The sequence below is a fragment of the Herpailurus yagouaroundi genome, unplaced genomic scaffold, assembly GCF_014898765.1.
Source record: "Herpailurus yagouaroundi ecotype Mexico unplaced genomic scaffold, PumYag 308, whole genome shotgun sequence".
Classification (NCBI taxonomy): Eukaryota; Metazoa; Chordata; class Mammalia; order Carnivora; family Felidae; genus Herpailurus; species Herpailurus yagouaroundi.
Genome location: NW_024412525.1, coordinates 1,296,597 through 1,316,209, shown reverse-complemented (window position 1 = coordinate 1,316,209; position 19,613 = coordinate 1,296,597). Strand labels below are relative to the sequence as shown.

Sequence of the window (19,613 nt, the reverse complement as noted above, 5' to 3'; positions counted from 1 at the left end):
CAGTGTCTGAACTTGCTTGTTGATTCTAGACGTGGTGGTAAGACTAAAATCCCTTCGGGTCTTCCAAGAACTCAGCTTCTTGTCTGTAGCCCTTTGTCTCCAAGACCTTCTTGCCTATTCTAGACACTGGTCCTCTTTAGAAGTTGGAATTTATTTCTGAATGCCAACTGGGGCAGACTGTCAGGTGTTTATGTGCTCAGGTACAGGCATGAGATCGTTTCTATAAGGAGCGCTGCCCTGAGAGCGCTGCCCTGAACTGTCACCTGCACCTGTGCTCAGTATCACTTAGAATTGATTTCCTCCTTTCAGAATGTGACACCCTCGTGTCCTCCACGGTGATTCAGGTGTGTAAGGAATACAAAGCGAAAGATGTTAACACCAGTAAGTAGTATATAAACCTACTGTTTTTTCTAGCTGGTTTTGAAGCATTTTCTGAATATGTACATGGTGATTTTTGACTAAAAGATAGAACTTTTAGATCTTTTAAACATTTGTTCATTCACCAATTCATTCATTTAAGCATCTACCATGTGTCATGAAGTTTTAGGCTCTGAGGTTAAGACAGATAAGGTCTCCGCTCTCACTGGGCTTATATTCTGATCCTGGTGGGGTGGCAAAATAAATATAGAAATAAAATATCAGGCTAATAATATGAGCCATGCAGAGAAATGTAACAGGTGAAATGATATTAAATGCTAGGTAGTTCATTTAGCCCGGATGACTCGGGGAGGCCACTCTGAAGGGACGACCTTCAGGCCGAGATATGAATGGCAAGTAGCATCTAACCACATGATCTAGGGAGGGAATTTTAGGCAGGAAAGAGCCAACCCTGTTCAAGGAATGGGGAGAGGGCAGTGGACTGGAATGTGGTGGACAAGAGGAAGCAAGTTTGTTTGTTTGTTTGTTTGTTTTAACTTATTTATTTGAGAGAGACAGACACAGTATGAGCAGGAGAGGCGCAGAGAGAGAGGAAGACAGAGAGAATCCCAAGCCAGCTCTGAGCTGCCATCACAGGGCCCGACATGGGGCTCAAACTCATGAAACTGTGAGATCATGACCTTAGACAAAACCAAGAGCCCGATGCTCAACCGACTGAGCCACCCAGGTGCACCAGCAAATTTTTTTTTTTTTAATGCTTATTTTATTTTGAGGGAGAGAGAGAGTGTGTGAGAGACGGAGAGCCAGAGAGAGAAGAGGGAGAGAGAATCCCAAGCAGGCTTCCCGCTGTCATCACAGAGCCCAACACGGGGCTCTATCCCACAGACTGTGAGATCATGACCTGAGCTGAAATCAAGTGTCTGACACTTAACCTACTAAGCCACCCAGGTGCCCTGAGAGGAAGCAGGTTTTAATCGACATTTAGTTTTCTGTGCAGGACTATAGCCTCACCACTCTTCCTTGTTAGACACTTAACGTCACTTTCACTTACTCCTTCCACAAGGATGTAGTGAGTACGTCTGCTGTGTGCCAAGCACTGTTAGTACTAGGTGTCTAATGATGAAGAAGATGGAGTCCCTGTCCCCTGGGAACCTCGGTCTTGGGAGGGGGCTTGAGAAGGAAGCGGACATTTACAACGCAGTGTGATCGGTGATGGGATCAGGAGAAGTGCAGTGGGCTGCGGAGACAGACAGGAAAAGTATCTATCCTAATAAAGGGCTAGGCCATCAGAGGAGCTTCATGGGGTAAATGAAGCCTAGTGTGGGACTCCGGGCACAAGGAGTGACTGGCCAGGCAAAGGGTGGAAAGAGGGTGTTGTAGGTGGAGGGATTCACTAAGTAAGGGTTCGGAGTCGCAGGAGAACGGGGCTCTTTGGGGATTGCACAGTACAGTCTGGATAGAGCAAATAACGAGGGCGGGGAGTGAGTTTTGCAAGACCTGCCAATTGTACCCGATAAAGCAATGCATGGATACATCTTTAAAAATTGAGGTATTGGGGCGCCTGGGTGGCACAGTCGGTTAAGCATCCGACTTCAGCCAGGTCACGATCTCGCGGTCCGTGAGTTCGAGCCCTGCGTCAGGCTCTGGGCTGATGGCTCAGAGCCTGGAGCCTGTTTCCGATTCTGTGTCTCCCTCTCTCTCTGCCCCTCCCCCGTTCATGCTCTGTCTCTCTCTGTCCCCCCAAAAAACAAATAAACGTTGAAAAAAAAAACATTTAAAAAAAAATAAAAATTGAGGTATAACTGACATATAACGTATTAGCTTCAACGGCTTGACATTTGTATATATCACAAAATGATCAATGCCGAAAGTCTAGTTACCATACATGAATGCACAAATACATTTTTTAATTTCAGAAACACGATAATATAATGAGATGAAAGATCAAAGAACATAAAGAGGAAAGAAACAAAGTATTTGTGGTTTTCAGGGAAGAACTTTATAAAAAAAATTTTTAATGTTTATTTTTGAGAGAGAGAGAGAGAGAGAAAGAGAGAGAGAGAGCATGTGAACAGGGAAGGGGCAGAGAGAGAGGGAGACACAGAATCCAAAGCAGACTCCAGGCTCTGAGCTGTCAACGCAGAGCCCAACACAGGGCTTGAACCCACAAATTGTGAGATCATGACCTGAGCCAAAGTCAGACGCTCAACCGACTGAGCCACCCAGGCACCCCCAGAGCAAGACTTTTATTCTGAGGGCACTCTTGTATCCAAAAAACAATTTTTAGAAGTTCAAATTCTGTTTACAGTAGAACTCAAGATTCAGAAAGGAGGGTCTGCTTTAGTCTCTTGCTTGATCCTGGCATTTACTTTTGCAGACACCCCAGGTAAAGCATGTGTCACTTGTTTTCAGTAACTGATACAAGCACTTTTATAAACAAGTTATCTTGGTAACAAAGGATATAACAGCAGCAGGAAGGAAGGTCAAGAAGAGACTAGCATTACTGGGGGAAACATATAATGCCTGACCACTTTTTTTTTTTTCCTGGGGAGAAGTGTTTTGCCTCAGAAAATTGTCACGTGGCTATTACTTTGTTCTAGCATACGCACTGAAGCTGGGATTTCGGAAGTACAGAGTTCCATTGTTTGTATCTGTCCAACACACGATCATTGGAAAGTGAGAAAGGAAAGGAATCTGTTCCTTGTATGTGAAGCAGAAATGCTACATCCTGACCCTGACGGGAAGCTTAGTTTCTGTGTTGTTCTTGTCAAGCATTTGAATGCATTTGAAAACTCCAGAGCAAGAAGGCATGCGTTCAGTGTGCTTAATAGAATTGGATTCAGGGAAACCACTTCATTGTGTGGTCCTCCTAGACTGGTAGACCATAACCTTCTAGTAATCTATGAAATATTGTCGTTGAGTAACAGGCAGAATCTTTTCCAAGGTGACATCTCATAAGGACGTGTTTTAAGCTTTTGAAAGATGAATGCTTTGAATCGAATGTGCCTTTCCTTATATCACGAAAATTTGGTAGATTCTCAAGAGCTCTCTGGAAGGTTTGGGGAAAAGTTTGAAGAATTAAGGAAGAGTATTCTTTGGATGAGCGTGAGCAAGTTGTGTATGTATGTGTTAATACATACACAATTATTAATGAGCAACTTTTGCTTACCTGAGACAATTATTAATTTGTGTATGTATGAAAAGACAAGACTTCTCAGGAGGCTGTATAATAATATCTCTTTCTTTTTTTTTAATTTTTTGAGTGTTTATTTATTTTTGAGAGAAAGAGAGACAGAGTGTGAGTGGGTGAAGGGCAAAGAGGGAGACACAGAATCTGAAGCAGGCTCCAGGTTCTGAATTGTCAGCACAGAGCCCTATGTGAGGCTCAAGCTCACGGATTGTGAGAGAGAGAGAGAAAGAAAGAGAGAGAGACAGAAAAAGGACAAGCAGGGGGAAGGTCAGTGAGAGAGAGAGAGACACAATCCGAAGCAGGCTCCAGGCTCCAAGCTGTCAGCACAGAGCCCGACGCGAGGCTCGAACTCATGAACTGTGAGATTATAACATGAGCTAAGTCGGACGCTTAACCAACTGAGCCACCCAGGCACCCCAATATCTGTTTCTCAATAAGAATTCTGATAAGGTCATCGATTTCTATATATTTTTTTGAAGAATCCAGACAAAAATTACCAAGTATTTTGTGGCTGTTATTTGTGTGTGTGTTTCAAACTATTCTTTATGGCAGAGAAACTGCATCTCTCTCTCTCTGTATATATATCTTCATATCTCTGACTATATGTAAAAATAATATTGTGCCAATTCAACTTAAAATGATTATTGCGTAATGGTGAAAGGAGAGACACTAAAGTTTTATTTTGTACCCTGATTAAAGGACTTGCAACAGGGCTTCCTTCCTCTTTGCAAATAACCGACATAGATTGTCCCTAAAGTCAGGGAACAGGCAAATACTCATAATGGCATGAAAATATCTTTAATCTTTACACAGGATCGCATAATACCATTTCCACCTTTCTGGAACTTTGTATCAGTAAGCTGCTTTGTGGAAGGTGCTTTGCAAGAGAAGCCCATAGCATGTGGCAAGGCTGATCCTCTGTCCCAAAAGCTCTGCTCTCACACCCTCCCCACCACTCCCAACCCCCCTTCCCCCCCCCCCCCCAACCCCGGCCCTGCCCTGCCCAGAGCAGATTCACACATCCTCAAGGGGCACTCTTTCTGAAGTTGAAGTTATTTCCTATCTTCGAAAGGGCAAGCAACAATACAAAGTAGCAAATGACAAAAGCTCAAAAGGATAGTCAGTATCGGGAGAAATCACCACAGGCTGGGGGAAGTCAGGAAGGCTTCCTGGAGGAGGTGGGCCGTGGACTTAGCTTTTAAAGGAGCAGCAGGACTTGGGCCAAATGCACAAGATGAAGGGGGACCATTCTGGGCAGAAGAAGACTTCTACCCCTACCTGAGTGCCACAGAATGCAATAACGAAACTCTCCCAAAGTGCCCTGGGAGGTGCAGGCACCACTCAGCACTTCATGTGCCTGATTTGTAAAACTGGGGATCAGACTCTAACCTCGGAGGCCTCCAGTGGCTCTGTGGTTAATTGTGGTTTATAAGCATCCAGGCTCCCTTTCTCTAGAACAAACTACAAAAACATTTGTTCTAATATTTGTTCAGCACAATCTTATCACAAATCTCACATTTCTGAGTGGCGGATCTCGGTCCTTCTTCCCTTTTCCGGTGTGAATCTTCTTGTCTCTCCTCTGGGCTTTTTCTTTCTCTATCTGCTGATTGAGACTAAACTGATCATTTAGCACATGGCAGGAAGCGGCGGGTGCTGAATCATCATTTCTTGCCTAATCTATTCTCACGCAGCTGGCTCCCTCGCAGTCCTTCAGCCTAGATGAAGAGAGAAAGAGGGAGAGAGAATTCAATTCCCAAGTCAGGCACTTGAAATGAGAAAAGGCCTTCCTGCCCTAAGAGGTGTTCAGAGGGGTCCAGCATGACAGATTTCAGCCAATGCTGTGAAAAAAGCAAGAGCCACCCCTGTGCAGAAATGGGCACCGTGGCAGATGCTTGACTGGATGCTTCTAGATTTCACAACATGCCAAACACTGAGAGTATAGGAGTATATTCGAGAAATTTCAGAAATACGTGGCCACATCTGCCCAGAGCTGTGTTACCCTTCCCTGAATGACATTGATTCTGGAATTTCTTACAAACTGAATTTTAAAAGTTGAATTCAAAGGGCTGTGGTTATTGGAACATCAGGGTCTACTTAGGAAAGTCTGCTTTGGGGTCAGCTCTTTGGTTCCAATGTCTTGTTCTCCCACTGTGTATGTGTGTGTGTGTGTGTGTGTGTGTGTGTGTGTATGTGTGTGTTCACATACTAAGTTCGTGTTTACTTTTCAGACCAATCCCAAGTGAGCGGAACTCTTGTTAATAACTGAGATCTGCCATGGGGCTCTGGATTAAAAGATTTTGTTGCCATTGTTGGGACTGTTGTGATTGTTGCAATTGGCATACTTATACGACTGTGGTTTCTTTGCCAATCTCATTGTACTAAAAACAGTGAAGACTGGTGAGGCTGCCAGGTGGAAGATTTGAGATTTAGATTTCAATCCCTCTGACATGTTGTAGCTCTACACCTTATACACACACACACACACACACACACACACACACACCCCGAGAAGGAGAAGGCAGAGACGCGGGCAGATCAGACATCGTGTTAAATAAAGGGGACTTGCCCGTAAGTTTCCTGAAGGACAAAAAAGTGCCCAGGGCCGCCCAGATCCAGTCTAGGATTCTTTCGAAAATTGGGTAGAAAATGCTTGAACGACCATTGGAAAAACAACCACCCTACAAGTGTGCAATTGTAACATTAAACTGGAGCTTCTTGGAAAACTTACAGAATCATACGTTCAGCAATGATATTATTTTTTGTGAAATTTGGATAAGGCGTTTTAAAATTAACTTAGAAGCAAGGCATATAGTAAGTAGGGGAAGAAGGGTGACCCAGGAAACATCTCGAGGTTTATCAGGAGAACCTGCATCCTTGTGTTTCCTTTGAACACTTATTTTATTGTGGAAACTTAAAAAATCGTATTTACTGAGAATAAGTTTAAAAAATACAAAACTTATCTTGATCTTTCTAGCTGTTGCTATGGTTTTGAGTAATACATCATTAAAGCCATGGCACTCCAATGATGTATTAAAGTAATATATCATAACAATGCCACGGCTTTGATGATATATTAATGTAATACATCGTTAAGGCGCCATTGGCCCCATGATGTATTACTCAAAACACTACCAATTGGTTAGATCAACACACAGGGACCTGTGTGTTGGGGACAGGAGAATGGCAAATGATTTTGGACCAAAACACAATTGAACTTCTCAGAGATGTCTCACCTACAAAAGCAGTTCTGTAAGATTGGATAGGCTTCAAAGGCTCACTCGAGAGTGGTGGGGTTGAATTGCAAGTGAAGGGCAACAAAGACATCTGCTCTGACTACATAAGAAACCTGTGCCTGGGGCCAAGTTTTCACGTGGGGCAAGAGGAACATGCCTATGTTTTGCCTAGCAACAAGCCGTGTGCTTTAGTTGCATAATCTCATTTCATCCCCACCGAAATGCTATAAGATATTATTAACTTGATTTTAGAGATCAGGAAACTGAGGTTAGAGAAGTAAAGTGAGGTCACATAGCTGGTGGGTGGTTGGGCCAGGATATCTGCCTAACTCTAGGGCTGAGTTGGGTGGGTTCTTTCTCATTTTGTGCCCTCAGTTTAAGGCAGTTATTTTTTTTTTTCTATTTCTAAAGGTAAATTGGAGAATGAGCTCTCTTCCCTTCTTCCCCTTTCACCATCCTCACCTCCTCACCTCCCTCCCACCCCCCACCAGTGTATACAATTTCAAGAGAAGGCATTTGGAAAGCAGATCTGGAAAGCTTGGGCAATGCTAGATATGCATTTGGCAGCTATCTTTATTCTCAAGGTCCTGCCAAATGTCTGATCCATGGTTGAGGGAGGAATGGCCCCTGGGAGGGCGGTGCCAGTGACCGAAAGCTTGACCGTGCCCCTTCGTTCCTCTCAACAGCTTCCTCCCAGCTTCCAGGCTTCCACTCTTGCTCCTACTACAGATCCGTCCTTTACACAGTAGCCAGAGCGATCATTTAAAAACGCAATCCTATCATGTCACCATTTTCCTTAGCTCTCTTCAGAGTCTTTCCACTACTCCTAGAATAAAATCTGACCTCATGACGCTGGTCCCCAAAGCCCTGACTCTTGTGGGGCTGCACTGATTTCTCTCCTTGAATGGGGTTGGTGCTACCTTAGAGTTTGGCATGAATTGATGACCTTAACTAGCTTCTGGTTGCTGCTTCTTCCTTGTCAGATGCCACTTTAGATGCTATCTTCTCAGAGACCCTGTCCCAGATCGCTTGGTCACCCTTTACCACATTTCCCTGCTGTTCATGTCTTATCAAACCCCAATGTTTGATTGTTTACTTATCTGTTTATTGTCTCCCTCCTAGAGACCCCCAGTGGAGAAAGTCTGGACCTTGTCTCTTGTGTTCCTGGCTGTATCCCCAGAGCTTCGGACAGAGCTTGGCACACAAGTAGTGTTCAATAACAATGACTAAAACCAAAGACTGTATGATTATTGATTGACTGACCAATAGTGAAGGCAACTATTGGGTGAGAAAGTTCAAAGATGAGTTTGCTTGCAGTGGGCAATTTTGTGAGTAGTAAGGAGTCCAGGGTGGGGATGGCTCAGGGTCTTCTAGATTTTTTCTTTTCTTTGAGACGATAAGGAACTGTTTAAATAATAAGAGCATATATGCTCTTCTTGTGTTCTCACCACCTCTGCCCATCATTCTCAGCACATATTTTATCTTTTAAGGAAAATAATGCAATTGAATTTCGGCCTGCCTGATTCTAAATCCCCTGTATTCAGGTGGGTGATTGCTCAGGTAGAGGTGATGTAAGGAAAAACCGACAGCAGAGAGCAAGGGCCACTCTGCCAGTGAGGGAAAGAGCAGTGGGTTCAAGAGAAGGTATGTAGAGACTCCAGGGAAGCATGCCTTTGAACTATTGTAGCACTTTTTCAATAACCTGAATACGAAATCAAGACACAATTGCCAACAGTTCTTCCTTGCAGTCCGCCACAGACAGCATTTCATCATTACCCTTGGTTGCAAAGTTTTTCCAGCAATTATTGGTAATATACGACCAGAGTCCACGGGGTTGCCAACAAGGCCAAGTCTGGCCTTGCATAAATGTCATGGCACAATAGGAACAGCTAGGTGAGGTAAGCCAGTGGTATTTTTCTTTCGGGTTTTCCAATTCCTTCCTTGTGCACCTGCCTTTGAATGTATTCAGACCAAAAAGTCTAACACTGAACCACAACGCCTGCAGCTTCTGTGGTCCCCAGGAGCCCTGCAAGTCTTGACAGCCAGACACAGTCAGGGGCGTTGCTATAAGCCGTAGTTGCTACGGGTCACAGCAGCCTGTCACTCTGCGGGTGAAGTGATGGGAGGAGTGTTCAGAACTCACAGATGCCTCTTTGCCATTCTCTTTGATCTATGCACACTGCCTGCAAGATGCCTCGTCGTCACTGTCACTTTCTGTTTCAGGCCTTGTTGATGGGTCTGAGTCTGCGGTAGGTGGGGGCAAAGGAGAGCGGGGTCTCCTTAGGGTGGGCCCCAGGCAGAGCCCCCAAATTTCCCAAGACTTATGAGTGCTTGGAGGATTGGGGCTGGCAGAAGAAGTGCAGAGTGAGAGAGGGAATAGCTAGCGCAGGGCGCCCCGACCACGCTGATTCTGGTCTCCATGAACTAATGTGGTGGGCAGCATGTCACCGAGCTCCTGGCCACAAAGCCAGGCGTGTGATCTGACACCTGTAAGGAGACAAATGTGGACATCTTCCACATTGTGCACCTGCTTTTGAATGGTTAGAAAAGTCTAACCAAAAGTTAGACTGTTTGGTCTGATATTTCCTCCTCCAGCTGCGTTTCCGGCATGGCTATGTTTGCCAATGGGTTAGAAATTCACATTGAGTGATGGATATACTGAATATGCTGTTTCAGATGTGATGGGAGTGATGTGCACCTAGTTACAGAATTTCCATGTCTTGTACAGCAGACTCCTTTCTCGTAAGAGAAGGGTTCGTGAGTGGTGACCACCAAAATGTATACTTGGAACCACATTTGCCGCATGTCTAAAAAAAAGATGTTAGGGGCACTTGGGTAGCTCAGTTGGTCAAGCATCTAACTTCGGCTCAGGTCATGATCTCGCGGTTCATGAGTTTGAACCCCAAATCGGGGTCTGTGCTGACAGCTCAGAGCCTGGAGCTCTGTGTCTCCCTCTCTCTTTGCCCCTCTCTTGCTCGTGCTCTGTCTCTGTCTCTCTCTCAAGAATAAATAAAACATTTAAAAAAATAAGTAAATAATTAAAAAAAGATGTTGAACAGCTCTTAGAACTAAGGGGGAAAAAAAAGAAACCTTGGGACGACAAGCCATTTTTACCTATTTAAGTTTCTGAAAATTACTGCTGACGCCATTTAAGAATTTCTTAACAATTTTTTAAAATGAAGAACATGAGAAACGAAAGGAAAAAAATAAATGGGACTGATCACTTAGAAGATTTCTTTCATCCTTAGAATGGTTGCCCTATTCTAGTAAATATAAAAAAATCAAGTGTTAGAATAACAGATTTTAGTAAGACTAAATTGATAGAGCTCAAATCAGCGCAAGGAAGAATGGAATTTCTCAGCACATGGAAAGTCTAAGATAACAGAAAAGTAATTGAAAAGGCTTCTGAATGGTTGGCCCAGGTGCTCGATGCCCACGGGAACTTGTCTCTCATCATGTAAGTTCTGATTTCCTCTGTTTTTGTTTCCTTTTCAGGCAAATCCCTACCCAGGTGGTGGCAGCAATGGCCACAGCAGTTATAGACATTTGTTCCAGTATCTCTGCACTCAGACAGGGAAGGGGCACCTCTCCAGGAAATCTACCAGAAGTTCTGGGAGCTGCTGCCATTGCCCATCCTTGGCCCACTGAAGCAATCATGACAGTTCTGTGTGCTTTCGCCAGGCCAAGGTCAATGCCCACACTTGGAACTGGAGAAGAAGATTCGGTTCCCCAACGTGAAACCTGTGAACTGAGGGGTGGAGGAGAGTGGTACCCCCTCTGCACCCTGCCAAATTAAGTCCTGTTACTGACAGAAGGGGGGAAGGGATACTGGGCAGGCAAAAACAATTGTGCACCAGAGTCCTTGTGTCCAGAAAGTCCTGTAATCTCTACACCTGCAGTCAAGGTCCAGATGGGACACTGGGCACCATTCCCCAGCCATCAGGCTACACATACTGTCCTGTGACATTCCTTCCCCATAGTTTCTCAAGGCTGTTTCTTATTTTAGGTAGTTTTTTTTTTTTTAATGTTTATTTGTTTTAAGAGAGAGAAAAATGGAATACATGCACACAAGTGGGGATGGGACAGAGGGAGAGAGAGAATTACAAGCAGCCTCTATGCTGTCAGCACAGAGCCTCATGTGGGCCTTGATCTCACAAACCGTGAGATCATGATCTGAGCCAGAATCAAGAGTCGGTGGTTTAACCAACTGAGCCACCCTGGCAACCAGGTTTGTTTGTTTTTTAATTATAAATGTAAATTATCATGGTAAAAAAAATTTTAATAATAATATTATAAAATGGAAGGAAATACCTGTCCCTCACCCACTAACCACCTATCACTAGTCCCTAAGGTGATCAAAATTGTATAGCATTCTAGAAAATTTCTCTATTATACAGATACCTAATTTTCCTTTTCTTTATCTTTATTTTGTTGTTTATTTATTTATTTTAGGAGGCGAGGGAGGGGCAGAAATAGAGGGAGAGAGAGAATCCCAAGCAGGCTCTGCACTGTCAGGGCAGAGCTCTAAGCAGAGCTCAAACCCATGAACCGTGACATCATGACCTGAGCCAAAATGAAGAGTCAGACACTTAACATACTGAGCCACCCAGGCACCCCTTCTTTTCTTTATTTTTAAAGAATTGATATATTACGCATATTGTCCCCCAACTTTTTTACTTAATAATATTCTTAGCATCTTTCCATTTCAGCACAGACATTTTTTTAGCAGCTGCATAATAGCCCATAAAATGGATGCACTATGATTTATTTAACCATTTTCCTGCTAATGGACATTTATGTTACATTCATGGCTGTATTTCGGCTTTGTCATGAACATTCCTGAGCACATAGTTTAGTATACTTTTGCGAGTACATCTGTAAGCTAAATTCTTAGAAGTGAAATTGTTTGCTCAACGAGTATATGCACGTAACTTTGGATGGATACTGACGAAGTGACCTCTGGGAAGGCTGTACCAATTTACATTCATATCAACAGCACCGAGAATGCCAGTTTCTCGGACACTTGGTCACCAATGGTTATTGAGACATTACATCTTGGCTCATCTGACAAATGAAAATGGTATGCCATTGTTTTTATTTGCATCTTAAAATTAAAATTGACACTGAACATCTTTTAATATTTAGCCATTTCTATTTAATTTCTGTGAATTTAAAATCTGTTCTTTCTACACACATGAAAATATGAGTAGTTAGATTACTTCATGCTGTATTTTCCCATTTTGCGCAGCTAACATTGGTCCTGTAATATGATACAAGTAGATTTATTATTCATTGAATCCCAGAATGTTAGAGCTGACAAAACTCTTGAGATCACTCCATGATACGTTCTCATTTACAGATGGAGAAACTGACTTCTAGGGAAGCAAAATTAATGGTCCAAGATTGGAGGGCAGGTCAGCACCAGAACACATGCTGTCTGAGGTATTACTTAGGGTTTGTATTCTGCTGTGTACTATATCAAGAGGTCGATCATAGAGATTTAAACCACTCATTGTAATCTATTAATATCCTGAAGAGTTTCTTATGACTGTAACCACCAACCCAATGAGCCAGCATCTCCATCCAATTTTTCACTTAATGGTGTATTTTGCCACCGTTCAGCAATCCGGAGACTGGCTCTCTGTGCATTGTGCTAAACCTGTTTAAGCGCAGCAGTAAAACTTTCTGCATGTCAGTGGCCAGCTCACGGAATGGGAGCTCCTTATGCTCAGTCAAAGCCAACTCAAGATAAATCGAGTGAGAAAAATCAATAGTCTCACTGCCATTTCTTACAGTTTTCATGAATTGTTTAACATAATGAAATAGTCACAGGAACAAAACATTCTAACACTCCCTGATGTGTTCTTCTCATTGTAGAGCTATCCCAAATTCTTCATAAAATTATACCCACTTAATTTCCATCTTGGATTTAGAAATTCATTTTTTTTTGTATCCCTCATGAGACTTTTAAATAATGACCAAAAGCTGAGTTTATCATTAGGAGAATTTTAAGAAGAAATTTGTTCTGTCACAGACTTTAACCCAAGGCACCCTAAGGACATGGGTCCCAGCCTTCACTGTTCCCACTATACCACCGTAGGGTTTTTCCCAGGCTGAAGAAATAAAAATTTTGATTATCCTTATAATTTAGATACATCTTGGTCTTCTCTTCTTAAACTAAATTTAAAAAAATGTAAAGAACCTATAATCTATCAGCTATGAAGTTATTGCTATAATTTTCAAATTGATGGAAAAGACATGATCTTGAAGAAAAGAATGGAACAAGACAAAAACAACAGGCAATTTGATACTTAAGCTACATATTACCAAGTCATCCTTATCAGGAAGCAAAAAAAGTGAGGTTTTAATATAGAAAAAAGAAATAAAATATGTGTGCACTTTAAATAGTGTAATTAATAGAAAATGCTTCAGTATGTGGTCTCACTTTTTTTTTCCAGTCAAATGTGTGCAGCTTAACCACAGTTTGGCTGGGAATCTGTGGTGAGGGGCCTACGTGCACTATTTCTGTTTTTGAGAGAGTTGTTTTATTTTTTATCCCTTTTTCATTTCCAGGTTATGTTCAGTTAATTATTGAAATGCTGAACATTCTGTCCTAATACTTGAGATTGCTTGACTTGTGTGGGGCAAAGGGAAGCATAATGGATACAAGGGAAATTCTCCCAGTCCTGTTTTATTGACCTTCTCTCCAAGTACATTCATAAGAAATTGTGCTAAATAAATTGAAGTGTGCCTTTGGTTTCAGCTAAATGCATTTTGGAGCTAGCTTTTTAAATACTAATAAAAAGAGTCTGGCTTTCAGAAGTTAACTTTCTATGAAAATAATGGCAAATACGGGATATTTTTGAACACATATGCGAGAGAGCTGATTTCTCATGAAAAAGCTAAGGCTGATGCTGGATGAAGCAAGGGGGTCAGGCACCACTATCCAGGGGTTCTTCTTATGGATAGAACAACAAAGATTCAAGAATTGACCGGGGAGCTGTGGCAATGAAGAGTGGTTCCAACTACTAAAATATTTAAGAAAAAGTTGAAGAAATACTCCTTTTAGTTGCCCCCCCCCTCCAAACAAACATGGGATGCTGACAACTGAAACCTATCACTGATTGAAGACAATGGGGATACTCAAAATAGTGGTAGCTTTGAACACTAAACCATGAATAGGGGGAAAGCCAGAAGGGAATTATTTACTGTCAGGTAAGTCAAGGCAAGTGAGGGGTCAGGTAGGACTGCCAGGGGAAACTCACTAAGGGAAATGTGTGTTCTTCTTGCTGTTGTAAGCTTTCTTTTCTTTTTTAAAGACAGAGGTACAGGGGAAGAGTACTATTATTTAGGGGGAATTGTATACAAGTTTGTTCTTAAATTTTTTTTTTTTTGATCAATAATTATCCACTTAAAAAGTATACTGTTGTCAAATTAAAAAACAGTGTGCTAACAGTGTGTTGCACATGGTGATGGTGAAATCAACCAGGCTGAGACCGACTATGGGTTGCATCACAGTGGCCCCAACTGGCAAGGTGTGGACTGGTGGGGACAGTTAAGGATGGATCAAAAGTGACAGTCAAGGGATGCTTGGTGGCTTAGTCGGTTAAACATCTGACTCTTGATTTTTGGCTCAGGTCATGATTCCATGGTTTGTGAGGTGAATCCCTGCACTATCAGTGCAGAGCCTGCTTGGGGTTCTGTCTCTCTCTCTACCCCTCCCCTGCTTGTGTTTGCTCTCTTTCTTTCTAAAAAAAAATAAACTTAAAAAAGAAGTGACAGCCAAAAGTGATTTTTGCATTGAGAAAGCATTTGGCAAAATACAGCATCCTTTCTTGGTAAAAACACTTAAGAAAGTAGGGATAGAAGGATCATACCTCGAGTTCATAAAAGCCATATATGAACCACCCAACGCTCATATCATCCTCAATGGGGAAAAACAGAGCTTTCCCCCTAAGGTCAGGAACAAGACAGGGATGTCCACTCTCGCCACTGTTATTCAACATAGTATTGGAAGTCTTACCCTCAGCAATCAGACAACACAAAGAAATAAAAGACATCCAAATTGTCCAGGAGGAGGTCAAACTTTCACTCTTCACAGATGACATGATACTCTATATGTAAAACCCAAAAGTTTCCACCAAAAAACTGCTAAAACTGATCCATGAATTCAGCAAAGTTGCAGCATGTAAAATCAGTGCACAGAAATCGGTTGTATTCCTATACACCAACAATGAAGTGACAGAAAGAGAAATCGAGGAATTGATCCCATTTACAATTGCACCAAAACCCATGAAATACCTAGGAATAAATCTAACCAAAGAGGTGAAAAATCTATACACTGAAAACCATAGAAAGCTTATGAAAGAAACTGAAGAAGACACAAAAAAATGGAAAGATTCCATGCTCCTGGATGGGAAGAACAAATATTGTTAAAATGTCAATACTACCCAAAGCAATCTACATATTCATTTCAATCCCTATCAAAATAACACCAACATTCTTCACAGAGCTAGAAAAAACAATCCTAAAATTTGTATGGAACCAGAAAAGACCCCAAATAGTCAAAGAAATCTTGAAAAAGAAAACCAAAGCAGGAGGCATCACAATCCCAGACTTCAAGCTGGATTACAAAGCTGTAATCATCAAGACAGTATGGTACTGGCACAAAAACAAACACTCAGATCAATGGAACAGAATAGAGAACCCAGAAATGGACCCACAAATGTATGACCAACTAATCTTTGACAAAGCAGGAAAGAATATCCACTGGAATCAAGACAGTCTCTTCGGCAAGTGGCGCTGGGAAAACTGGACAGAGACATGCAGAAGAATGAACCTGGACCACTTTCTCACACCATACACAAAAATAAACTCAAAATGGATAAAGACCTAAATGTAAGACAGAAAGTCATCAAAATCCTCAAGGAGAAAGCAGGCAAAAACCTCTTTGACCTTGCCCGCAGCAACTTCTTACTCAACACATCTGTGGAGGCAAGGGAAACAAAAGCAAAAATGAACCATTGGGGCCTCATCAAAATAAAAACTTTCTGCACAGTGAAGGAAATACTAAGAAAAATTAAAAGGCAAACGATGGAATGGGAGAAGATGTTTGCAAATGGCATATCAGATAAAGGGTTAGTATCCAAAATCTATAAAGAACTTATCAAATTCAACATCCAAAACCAAATAATCCAGTGAAGAAATAGGCAAAAGACATGAATAGACACTTCTCCAAAGACGATATCCAGATGGCCAATCAACACATGAAAAAATGCTTAACATCACTCATCATCAAGGAAATACAAATCAAAAAGACATTGAGGTACCACCTCACGTCTGTCAGACTGGCTAACATTAACAACTCAGGCAACAACAGATGTTGACGAGGATGTGGAGAAAGAGGATCTCTTTTACTGCTGGTGAGAATGCAAACTGGTGCAGCCACTGTGGAAAACAGTATGGAGCTTCCTCAAAAAATTAAAAATGGAGCTAACCCCACAACCCAGCAATTGCACTACTAGGTATTTATCCAAGGGATACAGGTGTGCTGTTTTGAAGGGACACATGCACTCTAATGCTTATAACAGCACTATAAACAATAGCCAAAGTATGGAAAGAGCCCAGATTTCCATCGATGGATGAATGGATAAAGAAGATGTGGTATATATATACAATGGAGTATTACTCGGCCATCAAAAAGAATGAAATCTTGCCAAGGAGGGGGACAAAACACAAGAGACTCTTAAATATGGAGAACAGAGGGTTACTGGAGGGGTTGTGGGAGGGGGGATGGGCTAAGTGGGTAAGGGGCATTAAGGAATCTACTCCTGAAATCATTGTTGTACTATATGCTAACTAACTTGGATGTAAATTAAAAAAATAAATAACATCTTTTAAAAAAGTGATTTTGCATTTTTTTTTCTGATTTCAAAGCTTATGCTCTTTCTTAACCATATGACTCTGTGTGGAGGAGTGGGTGGGAGTGGGTGTATGTGTGTATGTGCAAATATACTTAGGAAGTTGAAGCAAGGGAAGTTTATATGCATCTTTTTTTTTTTTTTAACATTTTATCTATTTTTGAGAGACAGAGTGCAAGCAGGGGAGGGGCAGAGAGAGAGGGGGAGACACAGAATTCGAAGCAGGCTCCAGGCTCCGAGCTGTCAGCACAGAACCCAATCCAGGGCTCAAACCCACCGTGAGATCATGACCTGAGCCAAAGCTGGACACTTAACCGACTGAACCACCCAGGTGGCCCATGTACACACCTTTAATCATGAAGGAAAGTTTAGTAAAGAGGTTAGGTGTGAGAAGAGGCTTGAAGTATAGACAGGCTTTTTTTTTTTTTTTTAATTAAAAAAATATTTTTTAATGTTTACTTATTTTTGAGAGTGAGCAAACGGGAAGGGGCAGAAAGAGGGAGACACAGAATCCAAAGCAGACTCCAGGCTCTGAGCTGTCAGCACAGAACCCACTGCAGGGTCAAACTCATAATCTGCAACAGCCGAAGTCAGATGCTTAACCGACTAAGCCACCCTGGCGCCCCCCTTCCTGTTTTTTTTTTTTTTCAATTTAAATTTTAATTATTGTTTTAAAACAATTATTTTTCTTATAAAAATAGTACATGTTCTTTGCAGAAAAAAAATGGACATAATTTAATAATAAAAAGAAAAAAACCCAACCAGAACTGTGTCACTAAGAGAAATCTCCTTTTAACAACTTGGTGTATATCTTTTAAAACCTAATTTCCTTTTTCTAGATAGGTTGATGGGTAAATAAATGGAGAGAGAGAGAAAGAGAAAGACAGAGAGAGAGAGAGAGAGAGAGAGACACGAATGAGCATGATTATATCAATGTACTGATGTATTCTTATTTGTTTGCTCAGCCAACATTACATTATGGAAGTAGTTCACAGATTTTATGGGTGGACAGGGCAGAGATATTTTCAGCAAAGTAATAGTTTAACAGGATCACGGATTCAGAAAAGATTGTGAGGTATAACAACTACTTGTTGTGCACTTTGGGTTCACGTTTAAGGTGAGGGAGACTTTGGAGCTAGATTTGCAGGACCTGAGAGTATCAGACTGGAGAGTATGGACTTTATTTGGTAGAAAAGGTGAAACCATTTAACCATTTTTGAACATTCCGACACTCTGCTTTAGAAAGGTTAATTTGGGGATCATATACTGGACGGGCAGGAATATGAGATGCGAAGATTAAAGCTTCTTAGAGGACTCTGTTCCAGGAGAGAAGAACTGAGAACTAAAACCTGGAGGTGACAGTAAGAAGACAAAAGAAGAGCCACAGAAAAGGAAGAATTAATGGGGTAGCGGAGTAACCCACCTGTGTGTGTGGTGGGGACGGAAAAAAGCAAAGATGGATGAGGGCTGCCAGTGGTGAGCCGTCAATAGTCATGGGGTCATGGGAGAAAGAGCTCACCCCAGGAGCAAGATGACTACGTGTCAGCTTTGGGAGGTCAGTGAGACATCCAAAGTAGAAGTGTCTATCAGGCAATCACACACATGAATGTGGGGTAAAACGGCACATGTCTTTCAGTTACCCATTAAAAGCTCCTCAAAACCAAGGGTGGGCAATGCATTAAAACTTTAGTTGGATTCTTCCATTTTTGTTGAGCTTCTAAAAAGCCATCTCTTGAACGGTGTCGCCACCATCCGTATAATCTGCTTAATGTAGTGACCATTGGTCCTATTTAACTTAGCTCTGCAATCACACATGATTTTGGACTATAATTTCTAGATCATAATTTCATTCTGAGTTTCCTTTTTTGGAATAAGTTGATTAATTTTGTTCTTTTTGTAAATAGTGAAGTGACTGAATCCCAATTGTATACGTAAATGAGAAGGAACTGACATCTTTTGAACAAAAAAGGAGTATGGGGAATCACTTTGTCTGGTTTGAGAGCCAGATGGTCCACTTTTGGCACTGATCATGTCCACTTCTCACTCTTCCTATTATAACATACCTCAGCTAACTGTTTATGAAAATGACAAGAATCTTATTCCAAGTTACTGAAAAGATTTCATGCTATGAACCCAATGCTCAATGAACCATTGTAAGATTTGAGACTATATTGGTGTCAATCAGGAAGATTGCATTAACTCTTTGAAGGCCTTCAAATTTGAATTAGCAGATGACAAGCCGTAAAATGCATTCATGGTATCTCTGAAACATGATTCTTCTTAAAGGTCTTGTTTTCAGGGCCATTGGCTGTGTGTACTCCACTGAAAGACTGAGCCCCTAAATCTAGAGGCCAGACTTAGACCTTCTGATAATTCTTAAGACCCAACTTTATACCCCAAAAGTTTCTTGATTCTGTCCATCTTCACATTGCTACTGCTCTGAGATTCAATTCAATCCTCTTGACGCTGCTTGACCTAGACTATTGCAATAGCTCAACTGGCCTGTCTGCCTCTAGTCTCATCTCCAATCCATCCTTCTTGCTGTCAGCATGGTCTTTCTAAAACACAGCTCTGAATATGACACTTCCCTACTCAGAAATCTTTCAACATTTTTTACAATAGCTAATATATGGAAGCAACCTAAGTGTCCAGTGATAGACAGACGAATGGATAAGGAAGATGTAGTGTATCTACATAAAGGAATATGACACAGCCAAAAAAAGTCAATGAAATTTTGCCCTTCGTGACAACTGGATGGACCTAGAGTGTATTATGCTAAGTGAGATAAGTCAGACAGAGAAAGGCAAGTACCATATGACTTATTATTGTAATAATTTTGTATGATGACAGATGATAACTACACATATTATGATCATTTTGTAAAGTATATAA

At 41.6% G+C, this 19,613-nt stretch overlaps 1 long non-coding RNA gene across 1 annotated transcript; it reads left to right on the top strand.

Moving 5' to 3' along the window:
* The first annotated feature begins 11,357 nt into the window (after positions 1–11,357).
* Positions 11,358–13,628, top strand: LOC121021712 (uncharacterized). The gene is made up of 2 exons (XR_005786663.1): positions 11,358–11,881; positions 12,161–13,628. It is a non-coding gene; the product is annotated as an uncharacterized LOC121021712 (long non-coding RNA).
* The last annotated feature ends 5,985 nt before the right edge of the window (positions 13,629–19,613 follow it).